Source organism: Triticum urartu, chromosome 5, assembly GCF_003073215.2.
Source record: "Triticum urartu cultivar G1812 chromosome 5, Tu2.1, whole genome shotgun sequence".
NCBI classification, from domain to species: Eukaryota; Viridiplantae; Streptophyta; class Magnoliopsida; order Poales; family Poaceae; genus Triticum; species Triticum urartu.
The window spans coordinates 253,367,016-253,388,182 of NC_053026.1; positions in this window are offsets into that span (position 1 = coordinate 253,367,016).

A 21,167-nucleotide genomic window follows, 5' to 3' on the forward strand; every position below is an offset into this window, starting at 1 on the left:
TGCCATAGTAGCAAGTGACAGTAAATTTCAGCACACTATATAAATGTTTCCTTACCAAACTCCACTTACCAAAGGCACTTCACTCCCTGGCAATAGTGCCAGAAAAGAGTCTTGATGACCCACAAGTATAGGGGGTCTATCGTAGTCCTTTCGATAAGTAAGAGTGTCGAACCCAATGAAGAGCGGAAGGAAATGACATGTGGTTTTCAGCAAAGTATTCTCTGCAAGCACTAGAATTATCGGTAACAGATAGTTTTGTGATAAGATAAATCGTAATGGGTAACAAGTAAATAAAGTAACTAAGTGATACGTCTCGAACGTATCTATAATTTTTGATTGTTCCATGCTGTTATATTATCATTCTTGGATGTTTTGAAATCATTTTATAGTCATTTTATATCATTTTTTGGGACTGACCTATTGACCCAGTGCCCAGTGCTAGTTGTTGTTTTTTGCTTGTTTTTTACATCACAGAAACTCAATATCAAACGGGGTCCAAACACCGCGAAACTTTTTGGAGAATTTTTATGGACCAGAACACCCAGGATGGGCCAGAGCAGCACCTGGGGGTGCCCCGAGGGGGGCACAATCCACTAGGGCGCGCCTGGGCCCCCAGGCACGGCCAGGTGGGTTGTGCCCACCTCGGTGGCCTCCCGCACCCCCTCTTTACCCTATAAATTCACAAATATTCCAAAAACCCTCGGGGTTAACCTAGATCAGAAGTTCTCCGCCGCAAGGCTCTGTAGCCACCTAAAACCAATCTAGACCCCGTTCCGGCACCCTGCCGGAGGGGGGAATCATCTCCGGTGGCCATCTTCATCATCCCGGCGGCCACCACGATGAGGAGGGATTAGTCCACCCTCGGGGCTGAGGGTTTGTACCAGTAGCTATGTGTTTAATCTCTCTCTCTCTCTCGTGTTCTTGAGATGTCACGATCTTGATGTATCGCGGGCTTTGTTAATATAGTCGGATCATATGGTGTTTTCCCCTCTCTATCTTGTTGTGATGAATTGAGTTTTTCCCTTTGAGATTTCGTTGTTATCTGATTGAATACTTTTATGGATTTGAGAACACTTGATATATGTCTTGCATATGAATACTCATGGTGACAATGGGGTATCGTATTGATTCACTTGATATATGTTTGAGCAGTCAACTCATGGATTCCCGAGGTGACATTGGGGTAATCTACACATAGGGGTTGATGCACGTTCTTGTCTTTGTTTCTCCGGTAGAAATATTGGGGCACTCTTTGAGGTTCCTTGTGTTGGATTGAGTACTTTCAATCTGAATTTGCTTTGGTGTTATTTTAGTATGAACTCCTAGTTAGATCGATCGGAAAGAATAGCTTCGTGTTATTTTAATACGAACTCTAGGATAGATTGATCGGAAAGAATAGCTTTGAGGTGGTTTCATACCCTACAAACAATTCCATCTTATGTTCTCTACTAGATAGGAACTTTGGAATGATTCTTCGTTGCACTTTGAGGGACGGTTATATGATCCAATTATATTAGCATTGTTGAGAGGTTGCACTAGTGAACGTACGAACCCTAGGCCTCATTTTCAAGCATTGCAATACCGTTTTTGTGACCGTTTATCATTTGCTACCTTGCTGTTTTTATTTATTCAGATTATAAAAAGATATTTCTACCATCCATATTACACTTTTATCACCATCTCTTCGCCGAACTAGTGCACCTATACAATTTGCCATTGTATTGGGTATGTTGGGGACACAAGAGATTTCTTGTATTTGGTTGCAGGGTCGTTTGAGAGAGACCATCTTCATCCTACACCTCTCATGGATTGATAAACCTTAGGTCATCCACTTGAGGGAAAATTGCTACTATCCTAGAAAATTCTGCGTTTGGAGGCCCAACACGTGTCTACAAGAATAAAGTTGCGTAGTAGACATCACTAAGGTGCAGCAAGATGGCCTAATCCTTTTTGTAGCAAAGGACAAGCCTGGATAAACTCTTATATAAAGCAAAGAGCTCCCGAGGACACATGGGAATTGTTGTCAAGCTAGTTTTCATCATGCTCATATGATTCACGTTTGTTACTTTGATAATTTGATATGTGGGTGGACCGGTACTTGGGTGCTTCCCTTCCTTGGAAAAGCCTCCCACTTGTGATTAACCCCTCTCGCAAGCATCCGCAACTACGAAAGAAGAATTAAGGTAAACCTAACCATAGCATGAAACTTATGGATCCAAATCAGCACCTTACGGAGCAACGCATAAACTAGGGTTTAAGCTTTTGTCACTCTAGCAACCCATCATCTACTTATTACTTCCCAATGCCTTCCCCTAGGCCCAAATAATGGTGAAGTTTCATGTAGTCGACGTTCACATAACACTACTAGAGGAGAGACAACATACATCTCATCAAAATATCGAACAAATACCAAATTCACATGATTACTTATAACAAGACTTCTCCCATGTCCTCAGGAACAAACGTAACTACTCACAAAGCATATTCATAACCACAATCAGAGGAGTATTTATTATCATTAAGGATCTGAACATATGATCTTCCACCGAATAAACCAACTAGCATCAAGTACAAGGAGTAATCAACACTTCTAGCAACCCACAGGTACCAATCTGAGGTTTTGGGACCAAGATCGACTACAAGATATGAACTAGGGTTTGAGTGGAGATGGTGCTGGTGAAGATGTTGATGGAGATTGACCACCTCTCAATGAGAGTACCGATGGTGATGACGATGGCGATGATTTCCCCCTCCCGGAGGGATGTTTCTCCGGCAGAACAGCTCCGCCGGAGGCCTAGATTGGTTCTGCCCAGGTTCCGCCTTGAGACTGTGGCGCTTCGTCCCTAAAACTTCTCTCTAATTTTTTTAGGACAAAAGACTCCATATAGCAGAAGATGGGCGCCGGAGGCCTGCCAGGGGGCCTACAAGGTCGGGGGCGCCCTCCACCCTTGTGGCTGGCTGGTGGCCCCGCTCTGGTTCTTTCTTCGCCCAATATTTTTTATATATTCCAAAAATAATCTCCGTGGAGTTTCAGGACTTTAGGAGTTTTGCAGAATAGGTCTCTAATATTTGCTCCTTTTCTAGTCTGGAATTCCAGCTGCCGGCATTCTCCCTCTTCATGTAAACCTTGTAAAATAAGGGAGAATAGGCATAAGTATTGTGAAATAATGTGTAATAACATCCCATAATGCAATAAATATCAATATGAAAGCATGATGCAAATTGGGCGTATCATCACCTCACCCTTAACTAGTCTATGTTTATTCTACAACTCCTGTTTCGAGTTACTAATCTTAGCAACTGAACCAGTATCAAATACCTAGGGGATACTGTCGGTGTCAAAACCGGCGGATCTCGGGTAGGGGGTCCTGAACTGTGCGTCTAGGATCGATGGTAATAGGAGACGGGGGACACGATGCTTACCCAGGTTCGGGGTCTCTCTATGGAGGTAAAACCCTACGTCCTGCTTGATTGATATTGATGAATATGGGTATTACAAGAGTTGATCTACCACGAGATCGTAATGGCTAAACCCTAGAAGTCTAGCCTATGTGGGTATGGTAATGAGTATATGTGTTGTCCTTTCCGGACTATCCCCTTCGGTTTATATATACACCGAGGGGATCTAGGGTTTACATGGAGTCGGTTACATAAGAAGGAATCTTCAGTCGCCATGCTTGGCTTCCATGCCAAGTAGAGTCCAATCCAGACACGGTTCAGTCTTCGGCCTTCATGTCTTCACAGCCCATCAGTCCAGCCCATGGATAACAAGCCGGATGCTCGAGGACACCTTAGTCCAGGACTCCCTCAGTAGCCCCTGAACCTGGCTTCAATGACGAGGAGTCCGGCGCGCAGATTTGTCTTCGGCATTGCAAGGCGGGTTCCCTCCTTCCGAACTCCAGAATAGTCTTCGGACGAAATAAGTATATCTGGACCTGTGTATGTAATGGCAGAGGACATAATACCCCACAAGCCCAACTTGTTGATAACTGTTCATGACATCATATCACGCCTGCTCGGTTGCTATTTCCAACCGTCGGCTAGCGAGCCGCCCCACCTCTCGGGGTGCGGTTTTACTGGCAGGTCTCGTTAATCAGAGATCGTGTCCCTCTATTTACAGGATTTTTATTAATGCAGGCGTTGGTAACCCAACCGTCCCCTGGGTACAACTCCTTGGCGATAGGTAAGTTTAGAGACCTAGGGGGAAACGCCCGGTATTCGGGGCCTTTATATAGAGATCCAGTCTCGTCTTCTTCCCTTGCGCTCGCTCCTTTCTCAACCTCGGCCACCCCAAGTTCCAACCCTTGGGTTCCAATTGCCACCAGCCTTAGTCATGTCCGGATCCAACCGTCAGGGCCGGTGGGTGGCTTCTTCTGTCACAGAGGAGGATATTGCGAAGCTCCGCATAGCAAGGTATCTGACCCCGGAAATCTTTCATCGGCTTCCGGTACAAGGGCAAGTCATACCAACCCCCAGATCTGGCAAGAGGGTAGTATTTGTATCCCACTTCCTTCACGGGCTAGGGTTCGTATTTAACCCCTTTGTCCGAGGGCTCATGTTCTACTATGGGCTAGATTTTCAAGATCCGGCCCCGGACTCTGTTCTTCTCATCTCGACATTTTATCGTCACGTGTGAGGCCTTACTCTGGACTCCTCTGCACTTCGATTTGTGACTCATGACTTTTGATGTGAGGCCGCAGGTGGCAGAGAAGCAGCATGCAGAGTGCGGCAGCGTCATAATAGGCAAGCTGGCCGGCGCGGTTTGGCCCGAAGGATCTTTCGCTGAATCTTCCAACTTATGGCAGCAGGGGTGGTTTTATATCAACGAGCCGCGGGGCCCCAAGTGGGCGGCCACACCTGCATTCCAACCTGGCCCTCCAACTCAACTCATTTCATGGGTCGATAAGGGATTGGACTGGGGATCCGTTGATGAAGTGCAGACTTTTGAAAGTCGCATCCGAAGCCTTACCGAGAAGGGCATCGATCTTGTGAACGTTGTCCAAGTAATGCTGGTCCGCCGGATCCTGCCATGTCAGCGGCGGCCTCTTCGTATGTGGGAGTTTAACCCAGAAGGGTGGCGGACCCTACAACACTTTCGGCACTACGCACGAAGGAATGTGGAAATTGTATTTTGGGGAACGAGGGCAATGGTCGGACACTACCGAAGATGTTGGCCTTGACTACAATCGTCCAGCTACTCCGGTAAGTACTCGAGCACCTTCCATTTGAGCATCTTTTAACGAGATATTGAACAACCCGTCCCTGTTCAGGACTGGATAAAGAAAGTGGTGTTAATCTGGTGTTCGGCGCCTCTTCCCGAAGACCCTGCGACCGCCCTGTTGACGGGACTGCTAAATTCGGCACCGTACCAAGTGGCTTCATTCGGGGAAACCGAAATCCTTTTGCCCAAGGGCAAGGTTGCAGAGGGAGTCCTCCATGGCAAGAAAAGGGTTGCTTCCAAAGATCAGGAGGGGAAGCCTTCCAAGAGAGGAAAAAAGCCATTGTCAAGCGGCTTGGGCCGGGTGAGTGAGGTTGCAGTAGAGCTTTATGACGAGGACAAACCTCGAGGCAACCCGTAAGTGAAGCTGGGGCACTTTGAACGTACCTCATTCTTTTCCCACTAGTGAAGTGATCGTATGTTCATCCACGCAGGTTAACGCCTGGTGTTTCTCAATCGTCGTCCTCCTCGGGAGATCTTCTTCCATAGATGATGGAGAGTGACATGCCTCCTCCGGCCTCATCGCCCAACAGAGGAGATGATACCGAGGTATCATCCCGAAGGTCTCCCGAAGGCGGTGCCTCCGTCACTCGAGGTTCCGGGATCGAGACTGGCATCCCCGAACCGTCCGGTTTACAGCAGGAGACGGTCGTGGAGGCAAGCAAGTGGGTTCCTTCACTGGAATGCCATACTCCGGCGGTGGTTTCCGAAGACCCAGGAGCGCCAAAAATGCTGGCGGACATGCTACGACGAGCGCCCATTTTAGAAGAGCACCATTCCTTGATGGTTACGGTGGTCGAAAGGGTTCTATCCGCGAAGAGTGGATTGAACGAGGCCTTCACGAGCCTTCTAAGAGGTTTTGAGGTTTGTGATGTAGCTTTGTCAATAGAATTTTATTGACAGAATGCACATGTTGTATATGCAGTAGCCACTGAGACTCGGATTGTCTTCCGAAGGGAGCGATCGAAGGATCAAATAGATATGCTTAGGTATTGACCTTGGTTTAATTTGAAATACAGGCTGCTTCCCCTCCTGTGGCTTCCCGGAATATGGAAGTGGCCGAACTACAGCGAAAGCTGGATATTGCGGAGGATGACGTTGCGTTGGTCAACAGGTGTCTTGACGACTCACAAGGTATGTATTTCGAGCATTCTTTACACCAGTGTGCTTGACGCGGGAAAGAGCTTTATATGAAATGTGCATGAAATGCAGATGGCGCTGCCGTCGTGGTGGCTCTTCGGGCGGAGCTAATCCTGGCAAAGGAGCGGGCCCATTTTAGTGATGCTGCTGCTGAAGGAGCATCAGTTGAACTGCATGCCGAACAAGTTGCGCGATGCCAGGGCGAGGAGAAGATATCCACGATGACACTCGCTTTGGAGAATGCTACTGGCCGCTGCGAATTTCTTGAGAAGGAGAATAAAGCCTTAACGGCTGAACTGGACAAGGCCCGACGGGAGGCAAGAGAGGCGTGATCAGAGTCCAGAGCACTCCGTGAGGAGGTTCGGCAGGCGAAAGAGATATTAGCTGGAAAGCCTTTTCTGCTGCAGACTAAGTTCGGTGACCCGGACTATGCTCAGCTGAACCAAGTGTGGAGTTCGTCAAACGAGTATTTGGACTTGCCGAAGAGTTCTTCCGATGCACCGCGGTATTACCAAGCGCAAGATGGATATGCAACAGAGAAGCTTTTTTGGTCACAGTTTGGTGTGTCAAAGCGCCCGCTGCTGCTCAATGAACAGATGTCCCAATGGGCCGAACTTCATAGGGTATCTAGCGCTGCCATGAAGGATGTCATAGTCCGGCTATGGCCGACCGAGCCTGCGCCGAATAGCTATTTTGGTTTGGCGCAGAAGCTTGTCGATGCAGTGCCGCGCATCGATGTTGTGAAGCGATCAGCGTGCATTGAAGGTGCACGGATGGCCCTTGCCCGAGTCAAGACATTCTGGGGGAAGATGAAGGCCATCGATGTCGCGATGAAGGGTCCGCCCAAAGGCGAGGACCGTCCACAACCAGAGCATTATTTTGAAGACGTCCTGGAGGCCGCTCGCTTGATTGAGGGCCAATGCTCGAAGAACATAATGTTTGAGTGAGGTGTATGATGATTGTAAGAGACAACTTTATAGTTAATCTATTTATGTTTTGCTCGAAAATCTTGAATTCCTCCTGTGCGGTCGTTTTAATATAGTCTGAAAGTTTTCCAGTCGTCGGCTTCAGCCCCCTCGTAGGAAGTATGGGGGTGTTCGGAAAAGCATTTAATCACTCTTTATCCAACGTCTTGGTCCATGAAGGAGGTGATAATGCGGTGAACCAGGCAATCGGACTATAAGGCGTTAACACTTTCACTTAACCATAGGAGTTTTATGGTGGGGCTACGACATAGCCCCTGGTATGTATGCGGCATGTGGTGCCTTACATATCTGATCTAAAAAAGATCCCTCATATTACACGAAGAATCGCTAAAAATTCCAATAAGTCGTCAAGTGGTTGACCAGCTCTCGCCGCATCATGACAGACAGTTTTCGGCTTTCTCTACTGAGGTGCTCATCCGGTCTAGGCCAGGGCACAATCACAGTAAATCTCCCTTTACTACCCTAGCCGATAGAGAGGAACGTAGGGTAGCAAACACAGGAGCCGGGCAACCCAACTATTGACCCAAGACAATGATTCGGAGCTGATGCATATAAGGCCAAACTTGCGACGCCGAAGTATGCTATAGAGCTGTTCGGACTTTTACTGGCGACTCATTTGTTCCCATGCCGAGCCCCTGGCAGGGTGTACCGAGGTGCATCTGCAAAGCAGCCGTTGAGGCTGTACTTTGTTGTTGAAAGGGTATGAGAGTTTGGCTCGGGTGAGGCTTATTGAGAACGGAGCGATGTGCCAATGATAAATTTATATATATATAAAAAGAGAAACCACGGACCCGGCTATTTGACATGCCCGTGGTCGGGATCAGAGGAAAAGGGGCATAGTACAGGCTCGGAATAAAGAGTGCGGTCTACAAAAGGTAATTTTGGACCTCCTGCCGCACGTCTGCGTAGCTCATCCTCGGGGAGTGGGATCCTTAACGGAAGTAACCCCTTAGGTGAGTGTATGGATCCGGACTCCAATAGAGTCTGCTGTAGATGCTTTCCAGTTGGTCACCTATTCTTTAAACATGATACAAAAAAAATGAGAAATACATATAAAAAACATTACGGGAATGCTTGTAGGATTTTCCGTGTTGTGCTTCCATCGATGCCCATGGTATCTTGAGTGCGTAGTGATGTGCGCGTGGTGCAAATTTCGCCAGTACAATAGGTGGGTGGCGGGAGCCGAACTACTATTTGCGTTCTAGGAGTGGTCGAACGTCGGAGGGGAACTTTTTCTGACCCCAGGTGTTCTGCTGGCGAGCCGATCTGTCATCTTTGTCACCCGGTGGCCTCCTCCCCTTGTGATCAGTGTTAAGCTTGCCTGCCTGCTTGAAGACCCAATAGTTACGGTTGGTATGATTAGCTGGCCTATCAGGGAGACCGTGAATCTCACAAGGTCGGTCCAATATCCTGTCAAGGGTGGATGGTCCATCCTGGTTTGCCTTTAGTGGCTTCTTCCGTTGACCGGGCTTCAGATTGTGAAATCCAGCATTCACCGTTGTGTCACGTATGTTGTTATGTTCGGTTTGTCGTGGCTTACCATTGCCATCTCGGATTTTGGAAGTGCCCAGGCCGCTGGCGTCATTGTTTTTACGAGCAAGCCAGTTGTCTTCTCCTACGCAGAAGCGGTTCATTAGAGTGGTGAGGGCTGTCATGGACTTGGGTCCTTCCTGGCCAAGGTGACGCACGAGCCATTCATCCCGAACTCTATGTTTGAAGGCTGTGAGGGCTTCTGCGTCCGGACAGTCGACAATTTGGTTCTTTTTGACTAAGAACCTGGTCCAGAGCTTGCTAGCTGACTCACCGGGCTCCTGGACAATGTGACTTAAGTCATCGGCGCATAATGGCCGGACATATGTTCCCTGAAAGTTGTCTCGAAACGCGTCTTCCAAATCTTCCCAGTTTCCAATAGAATTTTCTGGCAAACTGTTTAGCCAGTACCGAGCTGGCCCTTTAAGTTTGAGAGGTAGGTATTTAATGGCATGGAGGTCGTCTCCGCGGGCCATGTGAATATGGAGGAGGTAATCCTCGATCCATACCGCGGGGTCTGTTGTCCCATCGTATGATTCAATGTTAATGGGTTTAAACCCGTCTGGAAATTCGTGTTCCATTACTTTGTTCATGAAGAAGAGGGGGTGGGTGTCTCCTCTATGTTGGGCCACACTATGAAGTACCTCCGGCGGGCTCCGTTTATAGCGCTTGGACTGGGCGTGGTCAGCTCTGTAGTGTCTAGATAGGCGACCATCGTCGTTGGTCGGGGTATATCTTCGTGATCTGTACATCGATCTTGTGCGTCCTGCTCTACCCTCCGTGACGGATGGGTTGGTATGGTGCTCTGCTTGGGCTGCTGCTTTGTCTAGACCGAACTGTGATCGGCCCGCTGCATTATTCGATGGCGGTATGGGCTCCATCGCCCTGCCAACGTATTGAGGGAGCCAGCTACTCTTGGGTAGCTTTTGTGTGGGCTGCTAAGGTCATATTCTTCGGCGGCCAAGACCTCGGTCCATCTATCATTGAGCAAGTCTTGGCTTGCTTGAAGCTGCAGCTACTTCTTTCTTAAGCTCCTTGTAGTGGCTATAAGCCGGCGTTTAAAGTGCTCCTGCTCGAGAGGTTCCTTTGGCGCAGTAAAATCTTCGTTGCCAAGGATCTCCTCCTCCTCGGAGAGGGGGAGATAGTTGCTATCCTCCGAGTCCCCACATGTGTCCTGTTCGTCAGGGTTGTCTTGCCCGTCTTCCTGGTCCTCCTGCTCGGATTCTACCTCAACAGGGTCTTCGCTGTCCGGAGTATCGTCTTCTCTGGTGCTGGTAGTGTCTTCTCTTGGGGCGATGAGGCTCAGAGCACCGGTGTCCTGGCTGTGTACGGCCAGTTTATCCTCGACCGGATTCTCCTTCTCATCGTCGAGAGTGACGTAAGGTGTGTCTATCATACACACGTCATACCAGGAAGTGCATGTCCCGTGTCTAGCGGGTAGTATGCTCTGGACCTGTCCCTCATCGTCGTCCATACCATTGATGTCTTCGGCGCGGGGATCGGGTGTGTTGGTTACATCTTTAACAGTGGCTATGTAGTGGGTGGCGGGTGGGAAGCAAAATTCTCCATTGTCCGCCGTAAGTTTGGACCGAACATAGTTCGGAGACGGGTCTCCCACCAGGGATAGTTTTTTTTAGCAAATTTAGTGTGTCGCCCATGGGCGAGTGTTGGAAGACATCTGCGGCACTGAACTTGAAGATTGGTAACCGATCGAGTTCGGCGTATGCATGCTCGCAGGGTTCGGAGCTCGACATTGGAGGCGAGTTCGGGGTTCCGTTGATGCAGATACCGTACGAAGTGGAATCCGCGTGTGGCTCCAGCGCCGTGGAATCGGTGGTCTCCATGATGGGGTTGAGCTTCCCATCTTCAGACGACTTGAACTGCTCCGGATTTGAGGCCGGAGCTGCTACGAGAGCTATCTCCTGGATGCGGCCCGATGACAGGTTTAAGCCATGTTCATCTGGGCGATGGGGAGCGGTTGTCGCGGTCTTGAATCCGTCGAAGATCAAGTCTCCATGGATGTCCGCAACGTAATTCAAGCTCCCGAATCTGACCTGATGGCCAGGGGCGTAGCTGTCGATCTGCTCCAGATGGCCAAGCGAGTTGGCCCGTAGTACGAAGCCGCCGAATATGAAGATCTGTCTGGGGAGGATGGTTTGTCCCTGGACAACGTCATTACTGACGATCGAAGGGGCCATCAAGCCCTTTGCTGATGGCACAATAGACCTCTCAATGAAAGCACCAATGTCGGTGTCAAAACCAGCAGATCTCGGGTAAGGGGTCCCGAACTGTGCGTCAAGGATCGATGGTAACAGGAGACGGGGGACACGATGCTTACCCAGGTTCGGGCCCTCTCTATGGAGGTAAAACCCTATGTCCTACTTGATTGATATTGATGAATATGGGTGTTACAAGAGTTAATCTACCACAAGATCGTAATGGCTAAACCCTAGAAGTCTAGCCTATGTGGGTATGGTAATGAGTATATGTGTTGTCCTTTCCGGACTATCCCCTTCGGTTTATATAGACACCGAGGGGATCTAGGGTTTACATGGAGTCGGTTACATAAGAAGGAATCTTTAGTCGCCATGCTTTCCTTCCACGCCAAGTAGAGTCCAATCCAGACACGGTTCAGTCTTCGGCCTTCATGTCTTCACAGCCCATCAGTCTGGCCCATGGATAATAGGCCAGACGCCCGAGGACCCCTTAGTCCAGGACTCCCTCAGATACTATTAATACTAGTAAGGTACACATCAATAACATGTATATCAAATATACCTTTGTTCACTTTGCCATCCTTCTTATCCGCCAAGTATTTGGGGCAGTTCCATTTCCGGTGACCATTTCCTTTGCAGTAGAGGCACTCAGTTTCAGGCTTGGGTACAGCTTTGGGCTTCTTCATGGGAGCGGCAACTCGCTTGCCATTCTTCTTGAAGTTCCCTCTCTTTCCCTTGCCTTTTTTCTTGAAACTAGTGGTCTTGTTAACCATCAACACTTGATGCTCTTTCTTGATTTCTACCATCGCCGATTTCAGCATCACGAAGAGCTCTGGAATCATTTTCATCATCCTTTGCATATTATAGTTCATCACGAAGTTCTGGTAGCTTGGTGATAGTGACTAGAGAACTTTGTCCATCACTATCTTATCTGGAAGATTAACTCACAGTTGATTCAAGCGATTATAGTGCCCAGACATTCTAAGCACATGCTCACTGGTTGAGCTATTCTCCTCCATCTTGTAGGAAAAGTGCTTGTCAGAGGTCTCATACCTCTCGACACGGGCATGAGTCTGAAATACCAATTTCAACTCATGGAACATCTCATATGCTCTGTGGTGTTCAAAACATTTTTGAAGTCCCGGTTCTAAGTCGTAAAGCATGGCGCACTAAACTATTAAGTAGTCATCATATCGAGATTGCCAAACGTTCATAACATCTGCATCTGCTCCTGAAATAGGTCTGTCACCTAGCGGTGCATCAAGGACATAATTCTTCTATGCAACAATAAGGATAATCCTCAGATCAGGGACCCAGTCTGCATCATTGCGACTATCATCTTTCAACTTATTTTTCTCTAGGAACATATCAAAAATAGGGGAGCTATATTGCGAGCTATTGACCTACAACATAGATATGCAAAACTATTAAGACTAAGTTCATGATAAATTTAAGTTCAATTAATCAAATTACTAAGGAACTCCCACTTAAATTAACATCCCTCAAGTTATTTAAGTGATACATGATCCAAATCAACTAACCCATGTCCGATCATCATGTGAGATGGGGTAGTCATCAATGGTGAACATCTCTATGTTGATCATATCTACTATATAATTGATGTTCGACCTTTCGTTCTCCAGTGTTCCAAGACCATGTCTATACATGCTAGGCTCGTCAAGTTTAACCCAAGTATTCTGCATGTGCAAAACTGTCTTGCATCCATTGTATATGAACGTAGAGTCTATCACACCCGATCATCACGTGGTGTCTCAACACCACGAACTGTAGCAACGGTGCATACTTACGGAGAACACTTTTACCTTGAAATTTAGTGAAGGGATCATCTTATAATGCTACCGCTGTACTAAGCAAAATAATATGCATAAAAGATAAACATCACATGCAATCAAAATATGTGACATGACATGGCCATCATCATCTCGTGCTTTTGATCTCCATCTCCAAAGAATCGTCATGATCTCCATCGTTACCGGCTCGACACCTTGGTTCCATCGTTGCTTCGTGGTCGTCTCGCCAACTATTCCTTCAACAACTATTGCTAACTCATAGCGATAAAGTAAAGCAATTACATGGCGTATGCATTTCATACAAGAAAAGGATAACCATAAGGCTCCTGCCAGTTGCCAGATATTTTGCAAAACATGATCATCTCAGACAATAGCATATATCTCATCATGTCCTGACCATATCACATCACAACATATCGTGCAAATACAAGTTAGGCGTCCTCTACTTTGTTGTTGCAAGTTTTACGTGGCTGCTACGGGTTTCTAGCAAGAACCGTTTTTACCTATGGCAAAAACCACAATGGTGATTCATCAAGTTTGCTATTTTAACCTTCTTCAAGGACCGGTCATAGTCAAATACGATTCAACTAAAGTAGGAGAAACACACACCCGCCAGCCACCTTTATGCAAAACTAGTTGCATGTCTGTTGGTGGAACCGGTCTCATGTGCATAGACATGTAAGGTTGGTCCGGGACGCTTCATCCCACAATACTGCTGAATCAAAATAAGATGTTGGTGGTAAGTAGTACGGCTATCACCGCCCACAACTCTTTGTGTTCTACTCGTGCATATCATCTATGCATAGACCTGGCTCTGATACCACTGTTGGGAATCGTTGCTTGGAAAACAAAAAAAATTACGCACACGCAATGATCTATCCATGGAGATGCATATCAACGGGAGGGGAGAGTGTGTCTACGTACCATCGTAGACCGTAAGCGTTTAACAACAATGTTGATGTAGTCGAACTTCTTCGCGCTGCAACTAATCAAGTACCGAACGTACGGCACTTCCGTGTTCTGCACACGTTCAGCTCGGTGACGTCCTCCACCTTCTTGATCCAGCAAGAATGCGAGGTAGTAGATGAGTTCCGGCAGCACAACGACGTGGTGACGATGATGGTGAAGTGATCTCCACAGGGCTTCGCCTAAGCACTACGAAAATATGACTCGGAGTATAAACGGTGGAGGGGGCTCCGGACACGGCTAGGCAATTGTCTGGTGTGTCCTAGGCGCCCCCTCCCACATATATATAGGTGGGAGGAAGGGAGGAGCGTGCCAGGGCACCCTAGGGCTTGGCCGCCAGTCCCCAGGGGCTCTGCCTTGGCCTGCACCCCCTTTCCATGTATACGGAAGGGGGAAGGGAAAGAGGGGGAGGGGAAGGAAGTGGGAATCCTAATCCACACTTTCCTTTCCCTTCTCCCCTTTCCTTCTCCTCCTTAGGTATGCCCATATGGGGAGCACACCAGCCCCTTGTGGCTGGTGCATTTCCCCTCTTGGCCCATAAGGCCCATATCTTTTGCCGAGGGTGCCCGGAACCCCTTCCGATGACGCGACAAGTACCCGGTACCCCCCGAAACACTTCCGGTGTCCGAATACCATCGTCCTATATATCAATCTTTACCTCTCGACCATTTCAAGAGTCCTCGTCATGTCCATGATCTCATCCGGAACTCCGAACAACATTCGGTAACCAAATCACATAACTCATATAATATTATATCGTCATCGAACGTTAAACATGCGGACCCTACGGGTTCGAGAACTATGTAGACATGACCGAGACACCTCTCCGGTCAATAACCAATAGCGGAACCTGGATGCCCATATTGGCTCCTATGTATTCTACGAAGATCTTTATCAGTCAAACCATTATGACAACATACGTAATTCCCTTTGTCCATCGGTATGTTACTTGCCCGAGATTCAATCATCGGTATCTTCATACCTAGTTCAATATCGTTACCAGCATGTCTCTTTACTCATTCCGTAATACATCACCTCGTGACCAACTTCTTAGTCCTTTGATTGCAAACTTATGATGTGTATTACCAAGAGGGCCCAGAGATACCTCTCCGATACTCGGAGTGACAAATCCTAATATCGATCTATGCCAACTGAACAAACACCTTCGGAGATACCTGTAGAGCATCTTTATAATTACCTAGTTACACTGTGACATTTGATAGCACACAAGGTATTCCTCCGGTATCCGGGAGTTGCATAATCTCATAGTCGAAGGAATATGTATTTGACATGAAGAAAGCAATAGCAATAAAAATGAACGATCATGATGCTAAGCTAACCGATGGGTCTTGTCCATCACATCATTCTCCTAATGATGTGATCCCGTTATCAAATGACAACTCATGTCCATGGTTAGGAAACCTTAACTATCTTTGATCAACGAGCTAGTCTAGTAGAGGCTCACTAGGGACACGGTGTTTGTTTATGTATTCACACATGTATCAAGGTTTCCAATCAATACAATTCTAGCATGAATAATAAACCTTTATCATGAATAAGGAAATATAAAATAACAACTTTATTATTGCCTCTAGGGCATATTTCCTTCAAAGGGTACCTCAAGTGGGACCGCAAGATGGACGACTACCTCAAGCTACACCAAGTCCCCTTCGAAGATCAAGTGAAGTGTGCCACAAGTACCTTCCACGACTACACATCGACATGGTCACTTCATTGACCTTCTACAAGCTTCACCATGACTTGGCCTACGATGAAGAAAGCGATGAGGCAAGATTTTGTGCCTTCCACCTACACGGAACATCTTCAACACCAATTGGAGAACACCATACAAGGATCCAAGTCCCTCGACGAGTACTTCAAGGACATGAAGAAATCCTTACGACGAGCTAGTGTGGATGACCCCATTTGGATGAAGTTCTACTTCATGATGGGATTGAACAACAACATCTCCAAGACTATCTTCCTCGAGAAATAAAAGTCCCTCGACGACAAATACATTGGTGCTCTCAAGGCGGAGCAAGAACTCAAGAAGGCCAAGTCTACTCGACCCGAAGCACACTTCGTGATGACACGCTCCAACACGGCGAGCATGAGGCTGGTACCACCGAGATTTCCAAGCATGAAGAGCTCCAATATGACATTCCCAAGTTCGACTTCACCGCCATCCCTCTTTGTGGCATTGATGATGCTGAGTCCAGTAGGACTCTTTTTCAAGATGGTGCGGCGACAAGTAAGACTATAGAGCAACTCAACGATCAAGATTTGGAGGCGAGCGACACGGTGACAAGCAAGGATGATTCTTCCATCTTTGGAGGCGAGAGTGATGATGTGCCATCTTCAGCCTTCATCCACGATGAGAGTGATGAAGTGCCATCTTTGGCCTTCATCCATGGTGATGACTACGAGATGGTTGAGCATGGGATTTTCCCTTCAACCATGGCGACGTATGATGACTTGAGTGACTTTTGCCACCATATTGAGAGTGAGAGTGACTTCACCACTAGCCCCATATATGACGAGTTGCCCTAGTTCCCATGTGAGGAGAGCCACCACCGCCACCACTTGAGTGATTTGAGTGACTCCGCCATATGTGACATTGAGTGCACCTACCTTGAAGGAGTGAGTGAGCCACCACCACATAGAGAGAGTGAGGTAGTTGATAGGGCATGTGAGGCCATTTCGATTTCTAAAAACTTAACCTCTACCTCTATTATGTCTTCTCATTTGGTGCTAGGTCCCATATATGATGACACACCAATCCTCGATGACTTCATCCTTCCTTTGGACAAGACAATGGCCATGGTGGACTATGATGCACCCCACATGGTTCCATCATGATGATGACGTTGACCACGATTTAGTCTTTGCCACCTCACCTGCACCACATGAGTGGAATGAGAAAGGTAACATAGGTAAAGGTGATACTCTTGTCCCACTAGTGGACATTCTTGACATTGATTGCTTGCATGATGTTGAGCCACCTATTACCATGCTTCATGCTAGTATGATTTCACCATGCGATGATTTACCCATTTATGATGAGTTTGATGATTGTCATGTGGATTCTATTAGTTGGAATGCCATGTTACATAGGATTTCTTTTGATAATTCTCTTGGTCACATCATGTTTGATAATCCGCTTGACTTGTCATATGGTATGAATGAGATCAACCATATGTCATATTTGCAAGCTCATCCTAGTGACTATGCATATGCCATTAAAATAAACCCAATTTTGCACACATGTCATAAATGACAAGCCCGTGGTTATTGGCATTTGTTTTTCTTGTGATGATATTGATATGCTCCATTTGCATCATTTATCACATATGCCATGCCATGACCACCTAGATTTGGACATGCATTGTTTATCATGTTTTGAAATTTTCTCCATGTTATGCTTCCGCCATTGCACATGAGGAGACCCCCATAGTTCCCTCATACATTTTAGGAGATTTTGATCCATCCCATCCATTGCATGATTCCCATGATTGTGTGCACCCTATGTGTTCCATGAATAAACATGCTATTAATGTGCCATATACTTGCATTCTCAATTTGTGTCCCCATCGTGTCATACATAACAACTATTCTTTCATGATGGATGACATGTTCATATACCATGCTTGCAATTTCTTTGAGCAATGCTTATCTTGTGCTAACTCTCGCGTGCACATACACATCATGATGGATGATGTGTACATTTACCACGCACACACTTTCTTTGGTTTGTGTCTCTTTTGTGTAGCTACACATGAATACTTGTCAACCTCACAATCCCATGAGTTGACGAAACAAGCTCTAGAGAGCAACGATGCTTTGGGGTCCTGTGGATTGTCCTTACCACCGTTCCCTTTGCGCAAAGACTTTGCGCATTTCTTCTACATGGACCTCACGCGAGTTGGGCGCGGCCGGCGGAGGTTTGCCACCAGTTGGTGGCTTGTAGGGCTTTCCCTTGCCACACGTTGCAGTGTTGGCGGAAGGGAAACTCAGCATAGAGCGGTGAGCTTGGATGCGTTGTTCCGTGGCAACAAGACGCATGTACAGCTCACGCGGCTGAATGGGAGTCTGACGACCATTGATATTCTCCACCAAATTATCATAGTCGTCACACAGTCCATTGAGCACAGAGGTGAACTCCTCCGGACCAAGAGCCTTGCCAATGGAGGCAAGTATGTCAGCCATACCCGTCACCTTGTTGAAGTTGTCAGTGACGGTGAGGTCATTAAGCTTCACTTCCCCAAGCGCAGTGCAAACAGCATGAGCATGTGCCTCGAACTGCGAAGCAAAACTGGTATGACGGGCCATCCACACGTCCCGAGACGTAGCGACAAAGATGACCAGTGACGAGACTCCCTCCGTGAGAGAGGACTGGTTAGCAGAGAGGATAGCTTGATCCTGGGCCACCCAAGCATGATACTGTTGGGAAACGTAGTAGAGAACAAAAAATTCGCCCTACGATCACCCAGGAACAATATGAAGATGCATAACGGGTTGTGATCAACGATCATTACCGACTCCGGGGGTGTAGCAGAAGTGGACGAGTCGGTGTAGATCGTACTTGAAGTCCTCAAACATTGATGACAATCCGTGAACCGCCCACGAACGATCCCTCAAACGGAAGATCGAAAGCACGACCTGTCTACTTGGTTGCAAGCGTACGGTCTTCATGATCTGGCAGCATTTCACCGTCCAGAGCTAATCATCGCTGGAGAATTGCAGGGAGGAGATTAGAACCACACAGGGCTTCTAATTATGAGGATTAGAGGTGGCTAGGGCTCGCTCAAATTAGTCAACTAGGACCAACTAGAACGTGCACTAGATCAACTAGAGGAGGCTCCAAAAACTTGTTGTACAAAGGGTGGAAATCCTCTAGTATATATAGGATGGAGTGGAAGAGGAGGGATGCCACCAAGGAGGGAAAGCCTCCTTGGGGCACCACACAAGAGGGGGAGGAGTTCCTTAGGGAAGGGAGGCCTACTCCACTCGGGCCCTTGTGGCCCAAGTTGCCTTCCACCTCTTGGCCTTTTTAGGTCAATTGATATTTAAATTAAATATAAAATGTTCCAAACAATTTTATAGCATTATATATATAATTTAACATCCTCGGAAACATTTTCCGCCTATATATAATGAATCGGTAATGCCCGGTATTACCCGATATTCACCGAAACCATTCCGGTAACCCCAAAACGCTTCCGGAACCTCTCGGAACTATTCCGGATATTAATGAAAAAAATCCACAAATATATTCTCATCACTCCCATCCTACTAACACTCGGCAGATCATGATTACCTATAGCTTGTGACACCATAGGTTTGGTAACCATAGACATGAACGAAACCCCTTCGCTCAATGACCGATAGCAGAACCGTGGATATCCATATTGGTCCCTATGATTACATGAATGATATCCGAGTGAACCTTTGATTATCATGTGATGTTCCCTTTGCTTTGCGATACTTTACAAAACCTGGGGTGCATGGGTATCCTCCTGAGTCATCACCATGCTCACTATACCGTTGCTCCCGTTACCAGTTTTATTCTTCTTTCTCGTTGATGTGTTCCGGCATCCCCGTGACGTAGTCACCTATTTCTGGCCAGACGATGATGGATGCCATCAGACTAAGAAGGCCCTAAGAATATCTTTCCATCGTCAGAGGAGCAAATCCCACTCTCGAGTTCTCCAATCACTTGTCAAACTTTCCGGTGAGCCTGAAAGTTGTTGTTATGATCACCTTGTTATAGATGATGTTTGAGCAACCCCAAAGCCCACCGTCTGGTAGGGAGTTTACCGAGACACTCTCATGGTCTGAGGAACTAAAACACATGCTATCACTCCATCTTATAATAGATGATTTCAGACGATATAATCGCATAGTATAACAGACAAGTATTGGGTCGATTCAATATGATTGTTCTTCTAACGACATACCCTTAGTGTTGTTTTAGGACTATCGTTGCACTTAACGATATCCTAAGATTAGGAAAACATGATCACCAACAACACTTGAGCCAGTCTTGGAGGCGAGACTGGACCTATTTTATTCTGTTTATCATTCCACACGTGCATATAAGTTTTCCACTCAATCGCATATTCCAGGATCAATTTCAATCGGTTGTAGTTCCATGATCCCATATCATCACATAGCGTAAACCATGTCAATGCCTTTCCCTTCAAAGATAAAGGGAAGACATTCTTCTTGATAACATCCTCGGGCATACCTACAAGCTTAAATAATCCACAAACTTCATCCACATAGATTAGGTGCAAGTCGGGATGTAATGTTCCATCTCCTGTAAAAGCATTAGCTAGCAGTTTCTCTATCATACCCGAAGGAATTTCAAAGTAAACATTTTCAGTAGGTTCAGTAGGTTGAGGAGCAATTCTTTGCTCTACTGGTCGTGGTGAAGATACCCCGAACAAGCCCCTCAAAGGATTATGTTCCATAGTAACAAGTGACAGTAAATTTCAGCACACTATATAAATTTTTCCTTACCAAATTCCACCTACCAAAGGCGCTTCATTCCCCGGCAACAGCGCCAGAAAAGAGTCTTGATGACCCACAAGTATAGGGGATCTATCATAGTCCTTTCAATAAGTAAGAGTGTCGAACCCAACAAGGAACAGAAGGAAATGATAAGCAGTTTTCAGTAAGGTATTCTCTGCAAGCACTGGAATTATCAGTAACAGATAGTTTTGTGATAAGATAATGTGTAATGGGTAACAAGTAATGAAAGTAAATAAGGTGCAGCAAGATGGCCCAATCCTTCTTGTAGCAAAGGACAAGCCTGGACAAACTCTTATATAAAGGAAAGCGCTCCCGAGGACACATGGGAATTATCATCAAGCTAGTTTTCGTCATGTTCATATGATTCGCGTTCGGTACTTTGATAATTTGATATGTGGGTGGACCGGTGCTTGGGTACTTCCCTTCCTTGGACAAGCATCCCAGTTATGATTAACCCCTCTTGAAAGCATCCGTAACTACAAAAGAAGTATTAAGGTAAACCTAACCATAGCATGAAACATAAGGATCCAAATCAGCCCCTTACGAAGCAACTCATAAACTAGGGTTTAAGCTTCTGTCACTCTAGCAACCCATCATCTACTTATTACTTCCTAATGCCTTCCTCTAGGCCCAAACAATGGTGAAGTGTCATGTAGTCGACGTTCACATGACACCACTAGAGGAAAGACAACATACATTTCATCAAAATATCGAACGAATACCAAATTCACATGACAACTTATAGCAAGACTTCTCCCATGTCCTC